General features: G+C 46.6%; 1 protein-coding gene across 1 annotated transcript in view; it reads right to left on the reverse strand.

Moving 5' to 3' along the window:
• CCDC141 (coiled-coil domain containing 141) overlaps positions 1-12624 on the reverse strand; it is a 162768-nt gene that overhangs the window by 68351 nt on the left and 81793 nt on the right. The gene's annotated exons all lie outside the window — the stretch shown is intronic.

Consider the following 12624-nt stretch of genomic DNA (forward strand, 5'->3'; position numbering starts at 1 on the left):
AAGTGTGGTAAAATATAAAGGAAATCGGAGTGCCTTACACTTTTGTATATATTACTTTTAAGCTTTCTCGTATTTTGGGTGAGAAAAATAGCACGAAAATCAGAACCAAACTAAGCAGTGTACTGTTCTGTTCATTTCGCATTTAAGGAGGATCTTTCACTGAAGTTTTTTAATTTAAACTTTAAATTTAATGTAACCGAGTCCCTTCTATTGGCACTGCTCCATTGATTCTGGAAGCATTTTTCCTTTTTCTACTGTTCCATTACATTCCTCAATTATGACCACCTATAATAATGGTGCAAATTTTCCCTTCAACTCACTGGGTGATTTACACAGAACTTCTCTGTGGGCATTTGCTTTTTCTCCTCTGATGCTGCCAATCAAAACATGGCTGCACCCAGAGAGAACTTCTGCAGTGTACGGCCAAGTTGTGAGAACGGAAAACTCTCCAGACTCTCTGAAGATCAGAATATGCTGGACCTGATTTTCTCCTGGCTCTGCTCCGGGCATAATTTTACTAACTCCCCTCTGTGACCAGTCATCTTTCATTCTCTGTCAAGAACTGTCACCCTGCTCAGGACACCCCACATTAAAATAAATATATGTGCCATTAATACCCAGAAACTTAAGAAGAACTTGGAGTCATCATTGACCCCAAGCTCCTCCTCATGCCCTGACTCTGCTCTGAAACATTATAATGAAACATTGCAAAGTGCCCGGGATAAAGCTGCACCTCCTACACATGGCGTAACCTTGGCTCAAGCTGCAAATACATTTTCTCGAGCGATGCACAAGGTGGACTGAACTGGAGAAAATCCAATCTGTCCAAAGATTCCATCCATTATAAGTTTATGCTTAACCCCTTTATCTTTGATGTACATGGACATCATCAGCCACGTCCCTGCCTTTGATGTGGGCTCGCACGTCAAGACTACATCTTTCACCACACTTGACCTCAAATGCCTCCAACAGCTGCGAGAGGGGTGGAGCAGAGCTCTACCTACAGCTGTTATCCAGTTAAAGCCCAAAATCAATCATTGACAGCAGGATATAACATGTGCCAGCCGGAAGCTCGTCACTGGCCCTGTCACATGATCGCAGAGCGCCAATGGGTTGTCATTATAGCCGGGAATCTGCTGATGATCCCCGTGGCTGGGGGACACCCCTGCTTGTCCTTCAGGGAAATAATTTGTACCATTGCATCTGTGACTCAATGTTTTAGGGACACATCATAGCTTGGCTCTCGATGGTCATCCAGGTAGTAAAGCAATCTTTGACCTCCTTTCTCATCAATTTTGGTGGTGAAGATTACATCGGGATGTAGTCAACTTTGTGTCTTCCTTTAACGTCTGTGCGAATTCTAAGACTCTGCATACTCATTTGACTGGGGCTCTTCCACCGTTAACCATACCCAACTGGCCGTGAACACATTTATCCATGGATTTTATTACAGATTTTCCTCCCTCCTCTGGTAAGACTTATCTAAGTTGTGGTGTATACAGTAGTTACAGTTACAGCTCTCCCTAATGCCAGAAGCTTCCTGGAGTTCCGGCTGAGGTGGTGTCAGATCGGGGGACCCAGTTTGTATCTAAATTCTGGAGGACATTTTGTTTTGCCTGGGGAATGCATCTATCCTTTTCTTTGGAATTTTATCCTCAAACTAAATGATCAGACTGAATATCTAGACCCAAGTCTGGAGAAATACCTCAGGTGTTTTGTGTCAGATAACCAGAGGATTGATCATATTTTCTATCATTAGCTGAGCTTGCCTTAACCAATCCTCACAGCAAGAACACTGATAAGTCGCCATTTTTTGGTGCATATGGCTTCTATCCGCAGTTCTGTACCTTCAGTAAAGATGGGTCTTCAGGGGTTCCTGGGGAGGAACAATTCTCTTCATCATGCTCATCTGTATGGCAAGTGGTTCAGAATAACTTAAAGATCATTTGGGACAGATAAACGGTGGTCAGTAGGGTTGAGCGAAACGGATCGGACAAATTCAAAAATCGCCGACTTTCGGCAAAGTCGGGTTTCATGAAACCCGACCCTAGTATGGGACCGGCCATGAGGTTGGCGACCTTCGCGCCAAAGTCACATTTCGTATGAGGCTTTCAGTGCCATTTTTCAGCCAATGAAGGAGGATGCAGAGTGTGGGCAGCATGAGGACATAGGTCTCGGTCCCCACCATCTTAGAGAAGGGCATGACAGTGATTGGGTTGCTTTCTGCGGCATCACAGGGGCTATAAAGGGGCGTGCACGCCGACCGCCATCTTACTTCTGCCGATCGTAGCATAGGGAGAGGTTGCCGCAGCTTCATCAGAAAAGGAATATAGTTAGGGAGGGAAGATTAAGCCCCGAAACTGCTTGTGCTGTAGCGATTTACACTGTCCAACACCACCATTTGTTTGCAGGGACTATGGAGGCTATATTTTTGTGCATCAGCTCTGTAGCTTATTAGGCTGCCTTATAAGGCTCCCTGATAGCTGCATTGCTGTTTGCACGCCGCTGTGCAAACCAACTGCTTTTTTAAAAGCAAAAATCCTGTTGCTCCTTTCTGCACAGTTATCTTGTTTATTTACCCACACTTTTGTGTGCAGCAGTCCTTTTTATTGCTGCCATACTTTTCCTGAGATCATTGTATGGAGATTGAAATTGTACTACAGTCCTTGTATTTTTTCATATACCTTCCAGCCACTTACATTGTGTTGCTTTATACACTGGGCCTGAGTTTTGGTTCAGTCTCCCCAAAAAAAAGTGAGATTCAAATTCTCACAAAGTGGATATACTTCTGTCCTGTTAGTTTGTCGTGTATCAGCCAGCCACTTTCTGCCACTTACATTGTGTTGTTTCTTGCACAGGGCCTGATTTTTTGTTCAGTCTCCCAAAAAAAAAGGAAGATTTAAAATCTCAACACATTTATATACACCTTCTACCTTGTTTTACAGTACCATATAACGGTTGTTAGTTTGGTTAGATTTTCCCAAAAAATGAGGAAGTCAGGTGGAAGAGGCCATGGGCGGTGGTTGCGAGCTGGTTCTGATGGTGGTGGTGCATCTGGTGGTAGTGGCAAAAGCACAATAGCACCTAAGGCTGGAGGTGTTGAGCCAGCGTCATCGTCTGGCTACACAAGGCCTCGAAGGCTCCCTTATCTGGGAGTAGGAAAACGGCTTTTAAAGCCGGAGCAGCAGGAAAAAGTTTTGGCTTTCCTTGCTGACTCAGCCTCTGGCTCTTTCGCCTCCTCTTCAGAAAGTTCCAAATATAAAAGCAGCGAGTCGTCAGTGGATGCACCCGGTCAGGAACAAGACGTTTTCTTGTGTCCTTCACCCAAACCAAAAGTGAAGGATGCGTCAGGGGATACTACAGGTTACTCCATGTAGCTCTTTACGCATACCTTGCCTGGGTTAGAACGGGAAATTGTTAACTGCCCATTACAAGGTGAATCGGACATGGAGTGCACTGATGCACAGACACAGCTAGATTATAATGCTGCTCCATTGACTCACATCACTACATTGCCCTCGCAGTGTACTGAGCCAGAATCTGACCCTGATGAGACTATGGTGCCCCGTCCCGAACGCTATAGCACCTTACATGGTGACACAGAGGACGGTGCACATGACATTGAAGAAGGGGTGATAGATGACCCAGTTGTTGACCCAGATTGGCAGCCATTGGGGAAAGAGGGTGCCGCTGCCAGTAGCTCAGAAGCAGAGGAGGATGATCCGCAGCAGCCATCTACAACGCAACAGCTGTCATCTGGCAGGCCCGTATCAGGCCAAAAACGTTTGTTAAAAACAAAAACAGTTTTAGGACAACATTGCCATCCGGTGAAAGTAGCACAGCGTGCAATGCCTGAAAAGGTATTCCATAGAAGGAAGAGTGCAGTGTGGCAATTTTTTAACCAAGATCCGAATGATTAGTCAAAAGTTATCTGTAAGAAATGCTCAAAGATCTTTAGCAGAGGGAAGAATCTTCAAAATTTAAATACAACGTGCATGCTTCGACATTTAACCAGCATGCAATTGCAAGCCTGGACTAACTACCAAACGTCCTGTACCGTTGGTGCACCTGCTCAGAATGAAGGTAGTCAGCAACGCTACATTGCTTCCCTCACTGTAAGCCCACCGGTTAGGACACCACCAGCAGCAAATGTGGAGGTATCGTCTCAAGGCCAAAGCAGTCAGGGAATCACAACGTTATTGGTAGGAAACACTGTATGTAGGCCAACATCGAAAATACCATCACCAACCCTCTCTCAATCCGCCATGTCCACCACCACCACCACCGCTAGTTCCACCATATGCACCTCTCCAGTCCAGCTCACCCTACAAGAGACTCTAGTTAGGAAAATAAAGTACTCATCCTCTCATCCGCATACACAGGGTTTGAATGCCCACATTGCTAGACTAATCTCGTTAGAGATGATGCCCTACCGGTTGGTTGAAAGCAAAGCTTTCAAAGCCCTGATGGCCTATGCAGTACCACGTTATGACCTACCCAGTCGACACTTCTTTGCGAGAAAAGCCATCCCAGCCCTCCACCAGCATGTCAAAGACCGCATTGTCCATGCACTGAGGCAATCAGTCAGTAGAAAGGTGCACCTCACAACAGATGCATGGACCAGTAGGCATGGCTAGGGACGTTACGTGTCCATCACGGCACACTGAGTTAATGTGGAGGATGCAGGGTCCACAGGGGACAGCCATAGTAGGACAGTTCTGCCTAACCCACGGTCTAGGAAACAGTTGGCTGTAGGCATTCGCCACCCCTCCTCCTCCAGAAACGAAAGCTCGTCCACAGAGGGCAGTCGCACGACCACTCCATCAGCAGCTGCCAGTGTTGCACACGAGGTATCCCATTATCGAACAGCTAGTGGTAAGCGTCAGCAGGCTGTGTTAGAAATGAAGTGTTTGGGCGACAACAAACACACCGCGGAAGTACTGGCCGAGTACTTGCAGCAACAAACTCAGTCATGGCTGGGCAGTGTACATCTTGAGGCAGGCAAGGTAGTCAGTGATAACGGAAGGAATTTTATGGCTGCCATAGCCCTTTCAGAACTTAAACACATACCTTGCCTGGCTCACACCTTGAACCTGGTGGTGCAGTGCTTCCTCAAAAATTATCTGGAGTTACCAGCCCTGCTCCTGAAGGTGCGAAGACTTTGCTCGCACATCCGCCAGTCGCCCGTACACTCCAGCCGTATGCTGAACCATCAGCGATCGCTGAATCTTCCTCAGCACCGCCTAATAATCGACGTTGCAACAAGGTGGAACTCCACACTGCACATGGTTCAGAGGCTGTGCAAACAGAAGCGTGCTGTAATTAATTTGTGGGAGGATACACATACACCGGCAGGCAGTTGGATGGCAGACATGGGGTTGTCTGGTGTGCAGTGGTCGAAGCTCCAAGACCTCTGAAGTCCTTCAGTGTTTTGAGGAATGCACACAGCTGGTAAGTGCAGACGACGCCATCATAGGTATGAGCATGCCACTAATGCGTCTGCTGTTGCAAAGTTTGCCGTACATTAAGGAGCCGGCGTCTGCAGCTGAAGAGGAGGGAAGCCTTGATGACAGTCAGCCATTGTCTGCTCAGGGAACTCTCCTGGACGAGGTGGCGGACAAAGAGGAGGAGGATGATGGGGATGACTATTTATGGGAGGAGGATGCTTCACAGGGGGCAATAGAAACTGGTGGCATTGCAAGGTCAGGTACAGGGTTTTTGCGGGACACAAGTGATGTTGATTTGCAAGAAAGTGCTCCTCAACCCAGCACAAGCAGTGAATTGACACTTGGAACATTGGCCCACATGGCTGAGTATGCCTTGCGTATCCTAAAAAGGGACCCCCGCATTATCAAAATGATGACCGATGACTATTACTGGTTGGCCTGTCTCCTGGATCCACGATATAAAGGAAAATTACAAAATATCATGCCACATGAGAACCTTGAGCAAATATTGGCTACCAAACAAGCAACTCTTGTAAACCGTTTGGTTCAGGCATTCCCAGTACACAGCTGCGGTGATGGTTCTCACATGAGCCGTAGGGGGCAACATGGCAGAGGTGTTAGAGGTGCACAAATCCGAAGTGGCATTGGACAGAGGGGTTTTATGACCAGGTTGTGGAGTGATTTCACAAAGACCGCTGACACGACAGGTAGTGCTGCATCGATTCAAGGTGACAGGAGACAGCATTTGTCCAGTATGGTTGCAAACTACTTTTCCTCCCTTATCGATGTTCTCCCTCACAGGTCATTCCCCTTTGATTACTGGGCATCTAAAATAGACACCTGGCCTGAATTGGCAGAATATGCATTACAGGAGCTCGCTTGCCCTGCTTCTAGTGTGCTATCAGAAAGAGTCTTCAGTGCTGCTGGTTCAATACTGACCGAAAAAAGGACACGTCTGGCTACCCATAATGTGGATGATCTAACCTTCATTAAAATGAACCAACCATGGATTTCAAATTATTTTGCCCCACCTTCTCTGCTGACACGTAGCTTGCCTGAAAAAGCTCTTGCTTTTGGCCTCCTCTTACTGACTTCTCCAATTCCTCCATTTGCAGCTGCTGAATGTCCACCATAGGCCATTTTTATACCTCCCTAAATGGGCTGACTCCCCCCACAGGGCCGTGGTCACCACCTGGCACAAGCACTTGGGCGACGGCACTGGCACAGGGTCCCTCATAGTACAAGTGTCTCTGACGGTGGTGGTGCACAACCAATGTCAGACACACCGTCATAATATGAGGGGCCCTGTGCCAGTACCGCCGCCCACGAGAGTGTTCCCCCCAGCTCGAACAGTGCTCTACCACTTGCAATACTTACCTCTCCCTGCTCCACCACTGTGTAGTCTGTGCTGTTAAATCCTTCAATGGCACTGCCAATACAAATTTGTTGAATTGATAGATGATTGTTAAAATATACAGGGGCCCTGGCCTCCATTTTGACCAGTTAATACTTTGCGCCTACTACCACTGTCTGCTACTCAGCAGAGGAGCCCACCCCAGTACCCAGCTAAGCCGCCTGTTTAGTCCTGTTACCAATTTTGAACTGCTTTTAGCCTACTTTTGTATTTGGGCCTACTAACTGTGTCTGCGCCACTCATAACAGTTGTCCTCCACTGAACAAAGCTATGCCACCTGTTTAGTCCTGTTACCAAGTTTGAACTGCTTTTAGCCTACTTTATTATTTGGGCCTATATCTGTGTTTCCTCCTCATCCTGCCCAATGCCCAGCCACTGCTAGATGAGTCTGCTGGTACATTGACCCAGACCACTACATTCCCCTTGCACTCTACACAGCCTGAATCTGACCCTGCTGAAAGTCAGGTTCCCCTTCCCGCATACTATACCACCTTACATGGGGACAAAGAGGAAGGTGCAGATGAAAGTGCAGGTTCCTTCATCAGGTGGGGGGGCATACTCATTGGCGACATCACTGGCACAGGGCCCCTCATAGTACACAAAAGTGTCTCTGGCAGTGGGAGGCACCACCCGCCATCAAACACACCGCTGTACTATGAGGGGCCCTGTGCCAGTGCCAAGAGCCAACGAGTGGGCCCCCCTGCTTGCTCGGGATCACAGCACTTGCAAAGTTGAAATTCTTACCTATCCCTGCTCCACCACCGTGACGTATTCCGCGTTTCCTGGGCCCACGAAAATCTTGAGCCAGCCCTACCCCCCCTCAACTTTAGCCAAATGACCCCCTGTTTTCAATGCCTAACTATTATTATGAAGTAAATTAAGATTGACAAGCTTAAGAAATAAGAATTGATGTTTTTGGCATAAAAATGGGCACTGTAGGTGTTTTCCTGTCCTCCACTCACTGCCGACTTTGATTCCACATTGACTTGCATTGGGTTTCGTGTTTCGGTCGGCCCCCGACTTTTCGAAATAAGCGGCCGATTTCACCTGACCCGACTTTTGACAAAGTCGGGTTTCCCGAAACCCGACTCGATCCTAAAAAAGTAAAAGTCACTCAACTCTAGTTGTCAGGTCCGAACCTGCGTGGGAATGTTTTTTTTTCCGCTCAGGGCGTTTAGTCCATGCTGGTGAAAATTAGTCTTCCTGTGCTGAATGCTAAAGCTAAGTCGTTGGAGTGGAGCTGTAGTTGTGATCTGTAGTTTGGTGTAGTACGTGTATGTGTTCATCTCCTGGTCCCTATTCACATTAAGTTTATTCCTCCCTGTTCCTATCATTCTCCCTATTATTTTGTATGATAGAAAGACAAAACAGGGATAAGAGAAAACCTCTGTCTTGTTTACCTTACATTTCTGTCCCATGCCTCAAGGAGTGAGGGAGGGGACAGACTAGGGTTTAACAGAAGAATAGCAAGGTCAGAGACCAAGGCCTCTCTACCTTCAAGAGTATCCCTGGGACCTAGATAGTTAGGGTCCCAGTTCAAGGGACAGTTTGAGGCCCCTCTCCCTTAGGGTACCGTCACACTATACCATTTCGATCGCTACGACGGTACGATACGTGACGTTCCAGCGATATCGTTACGATATCGCTGTGTCTGACACGCAGCAGCGATCAGGGATCCTGCTGAGAATCGTACATCGTAGCAGATCGTTTAGAACTTTCTTTCATCGCTGGATCTCCCGCTGTCATCGCTAGATCGGTGTGTGTGACACCGATCTAGCGATCTAGCGATGCGATCCAGCGATGCGTTCGCTTGTAACCAGGGTAAACATCGGGTTACTAAGCGCAGGGCCGTGCTTAGTAACCCGATGTTTACCCTGGTTACAAGCGTAAAACTAAAAAAAAACAAAAAGCACATACGTACATTCTGGTGTCCGTCAGGTCCCTTGCCGTCTGCTTCCCGCACTGTGACTGCCGGCCGTAAAGTGAAAGCAGAGCACAGCAGCTGTGCTTTCACTTTCACTTTACGGCCGGCAGTTACTGAGTGCGGGAAGCAGAGACGGCAAGGGACCTGACGGACACCAGAAGGTAAGTATGTGCTGTTTGTTTTTTTTAGTTTTACGCTTGTAACCAGGGTAAACATCGGGTTACTAAGCGCGGTCCTGCGCTTAGTTACCCGATGTTTACCCTGGTTACCCAAGGACCTCGGCATTGTTGGTCGCTGGAGAGCTGTCTGTGTGACAGCTCCCCAGCGACCATACTACGATTTACCTACGATCACGGCCAGGTCATATCGCTGGTCGTGATCGTAGGTAAATCGTATAGTGTGACGGTACCCTTACTGACGACTGTCACAGAGTGACACTTGGGGTTCCTACTGTTGCTCACCCACCATTTTTAGCCTTTGTAATGCAAGAACTACTTGTATTTTGTTTTTGGATTTCAATAAAGTTTGGAACTTTTACGACAATTTGGATTATTATATTTTTCTATTATACTTTTCTTCTCAGTTACATCTGTTTCAGTGTCCTGTAAGGACATCTGCTACATTTATTACCCTCTAGGATTACAATTTTCTGTTCTTTGTGTGGAGTTAGGGGCCTTATTATCATGCTAAAGTGTTTTATGACTTTAATGGGCCAGTCTGACCCTGTTAAAGGGAACCTGTCACCTGAATTTGGCGGGACTGGTTTTGGGTTATATGGGCGGAGTTTTCGGGTTTTTGATTCACCCTTTCCTTACCCGCTGGCTGCATGCTGGCCGCAATATTGGATTGAAGTTCATTCTCTGTCCTCCGTAGTACATGCCTGCACAAGGTAAGATTGCCTTGCACAGGCGTGTACTATGGAGGACAGAGAATGAACTTCAATCCAATATTGCGGCCAGCATGCAGCCAGCGGGTAAGGAAAGGGTGAATCAAACACCCGAAAACTCCGCCCATATGACCCAAAACCAGTACCCGCCAAATTCAGGTGACAGAGTCCCTTTAATGATTCTATAGTAGTCTGTCCTGAAACAAAACTGAATTGCATCTTCTCTCTCCACTTTATTTTCTATCACTCCAGCTGCTAACAGGAGCAATTCAGTTAATAAAAAAAAAACTTGCGAAATTGCTGTGTATTTTATTTCAGAAGATTCTATGTTGAAGCATCTCCAAGCCAGATGTTAACATAACTTTTAATTGTTCCAAGCAATCATATTTTATCTCAATAATTAAAATAAACTGTTGGATGATGATGAAATCCTAGTTAATCCCACAGTAGAAATAGCAGGAGCAGTAAATGTTTTTCTTTATCTGCTGATGAAATTAACAAAGTGTTAATCTCAGTGCTAAATGTTTAATTTTGCTCCATTAGTGAATAGTACTAGAAACATCATGTAAAGCAGCTCATTTTTATATCAATATTATCTAATGATAATCGTATACAGAAAAGGATAGATATAATCATTGGAAAGCCTGGAAATCATTTTGACAATTTTGGTAAATTTGAACATTTCTGTTCATGCTATTTCTCCATTGTAACAAGAAATTATCAAATGAATACAAACTTATTTTCCACTATCTGAAGAGCCCGACGTTATTATAAATTATAATGATTATCGTCCATCCCATAGTCCAGTGCCCTTATACCCATCATACATCCTCCATCCCGTTGTCCCTTGCCCATATACCCATCATACATATCCTCCATCCGATGGTCCCGAGCCCATATACCTATAACACATCCTCCATCCCATAGTCTAGTGGCCATATACCCATCCTCCATCCCATAGTCCAGTGGCCATATACCCATCCTCCATCCCATAGTCCTGAGCCCATATACCCATCATACACATCCTCCATCCCATAGTCCCGTACCCATATACCCATCATACATATCCTTCATCTCATAGTCCCATACCCATATACCCATCATACATATCCTTCATCCCATAGTCCTGTACCCATATACCCATCATACCCATCTTTCATCCCATAGTCCTGTACCCATATACCCATCATACACATACTCCATCCCATAGTCCCGAGCCCATATACCCATCATACACATCCTTTATCCCATAGTCCCATACCCATATACCCATCATACATCCTCCATCCCATAGTCCTGTGCCCATACACCCATCATACACATCCTCCATCCCATAATCCCATGCCCATATACCCATCACACATCCTCCATCCCATAGTCACGAGCTGATTGGCGCAGAGCAGGGAATTCTTGGAGATGTGCTGTAATGTAACCAGGTAGTGTGGCCCTGTGTGCGGCCGCTGATGATGCAATTTTCTACGTTGGTAACAATAGAGCACGGCAGTAATAGAGGAGGGGGTGATTCATTTCTGTTATGTGCTCAAGTTAGATGAGAGGTGGGAGGAAAGTTCAGCATGGACGTGCTGCTCCAGGATTTTGGAAGCAGCGATATTGGGCGATAGCTGGACATAGCTGTTGGGTCAAGGGTTGGGTTTTCAAAGATAGGCGTGATTGTGGCATGTTTGAAAGCAGAAGGAAGGTGCCAGAAGTTAGTGATAGGTTGAAGAGGTGGGTTAGAGATGGGATAAGTGTGGTGGGGAGGTTGGGGAGGAGATGGGATGGGGTCAAGCGCACAGATGGTGAGGTGCGATTTGGAGAGGAGACAATTAAGCCTCCTTTCAGTGATCTTGGAGAGGGAGGTTATGCGGTTTGGGCATTGGTCTGGTATACAAAGGGGTTGTGTTGGTTGAACAATGAAGACTTGCCTTGTTTGGTCGATCTTATTTTTAAAGTGTGTGGCAAAGTCCTCAGCAGAGATGACGGAGGTCGGAAGGGGAAGTGGGGGGCGGAGGAGGGAGTTAAAGGTTTTGAATAACTGTTTGGTGTTGTAGGATAGGGAAGATATGAGGGTTGTGAAGTAGGCCTGTTTAGCAAAGGTGAGAGCAGATTTAAAAGTGAGTGTTGCCTATTTGAATGCAGTGAAGTTGTCTTGCGAATGTGTTTTCTTCCAATGCCGCTCTGAATCCCTGGACAGTTACCGGAGCTTTTTAGTGGTGTTATTGTGCCAGGGTTGTCTATTGATACGTCACACTCTGCCATGAACGAGAGGGGCGACCATGTAAATAGCTGATGTGAGAGTGGCATTGTAGAATGCAGTGGCACTGTCTGTGTCGTGGAGTGGGTATATGGATGCCATTGGTAGGATAGAGTCAGAAAGCGTGTGGGAGTCTAGGTGTGCAAGGTTTCTGCTGGGGTGCGCATGTTGCTGGACATGGGTGACCGATGAGGACAGGGATGAGAAAGTGAGCAGATGGTGGTCAGATAAAGGGAAAGGGAAGGTGGTGAAGTTAGAGAGAGCAGAGACAGGTGAAGACCAGGTCTAGTGTATGTCCGTGTGGGTGGCTGCGCAGGACCACTGAGTAAGTCCAAAAGATGAAGAAAGGGACAGAAGGTTGGAGGCTGTTGACTGAAAGGTATCAGTGGGGATGCTGAAGTCACCCATGATGATGGTGGGAATGTCAGCAGAGAGAAGTGAAGAAGCCAGGTGGAGAATTGATCAATAATGGCAGGACTTCAAAATGGTTAGGGATGGGATTAGGGTTAGGATTAGGGTTATGGGTGTGTTGTGATCAGGGTTAGGTTTGTGGTTAGGGTTATGGTTAGGGTTGGGATTAGGGTTAGGGGTGTGTTTGGGTTAGAGTTGTGATTAGGGTTACAGTTAAGGTTGGGATTAGGGGTGTGTTGGGGTTAGGATTGGAGTGAGAATAGGGGGTTTCCTCTGTTTAGGTACATC

Source organism: Ranitomeya imitator, chromosome 7, assembly GCF_032444005.1.
Source record: "Ranitomeya imitator isolate aRanImi1 chromosome 7, aRanImi1.pri, whole genome shotgun sequence".
NCBI lineage: Eukaryota > Metazoa > Chordata > Amphibia > Anura > Dendrobatidae > Ranitomeya > Ranitomeya imitator.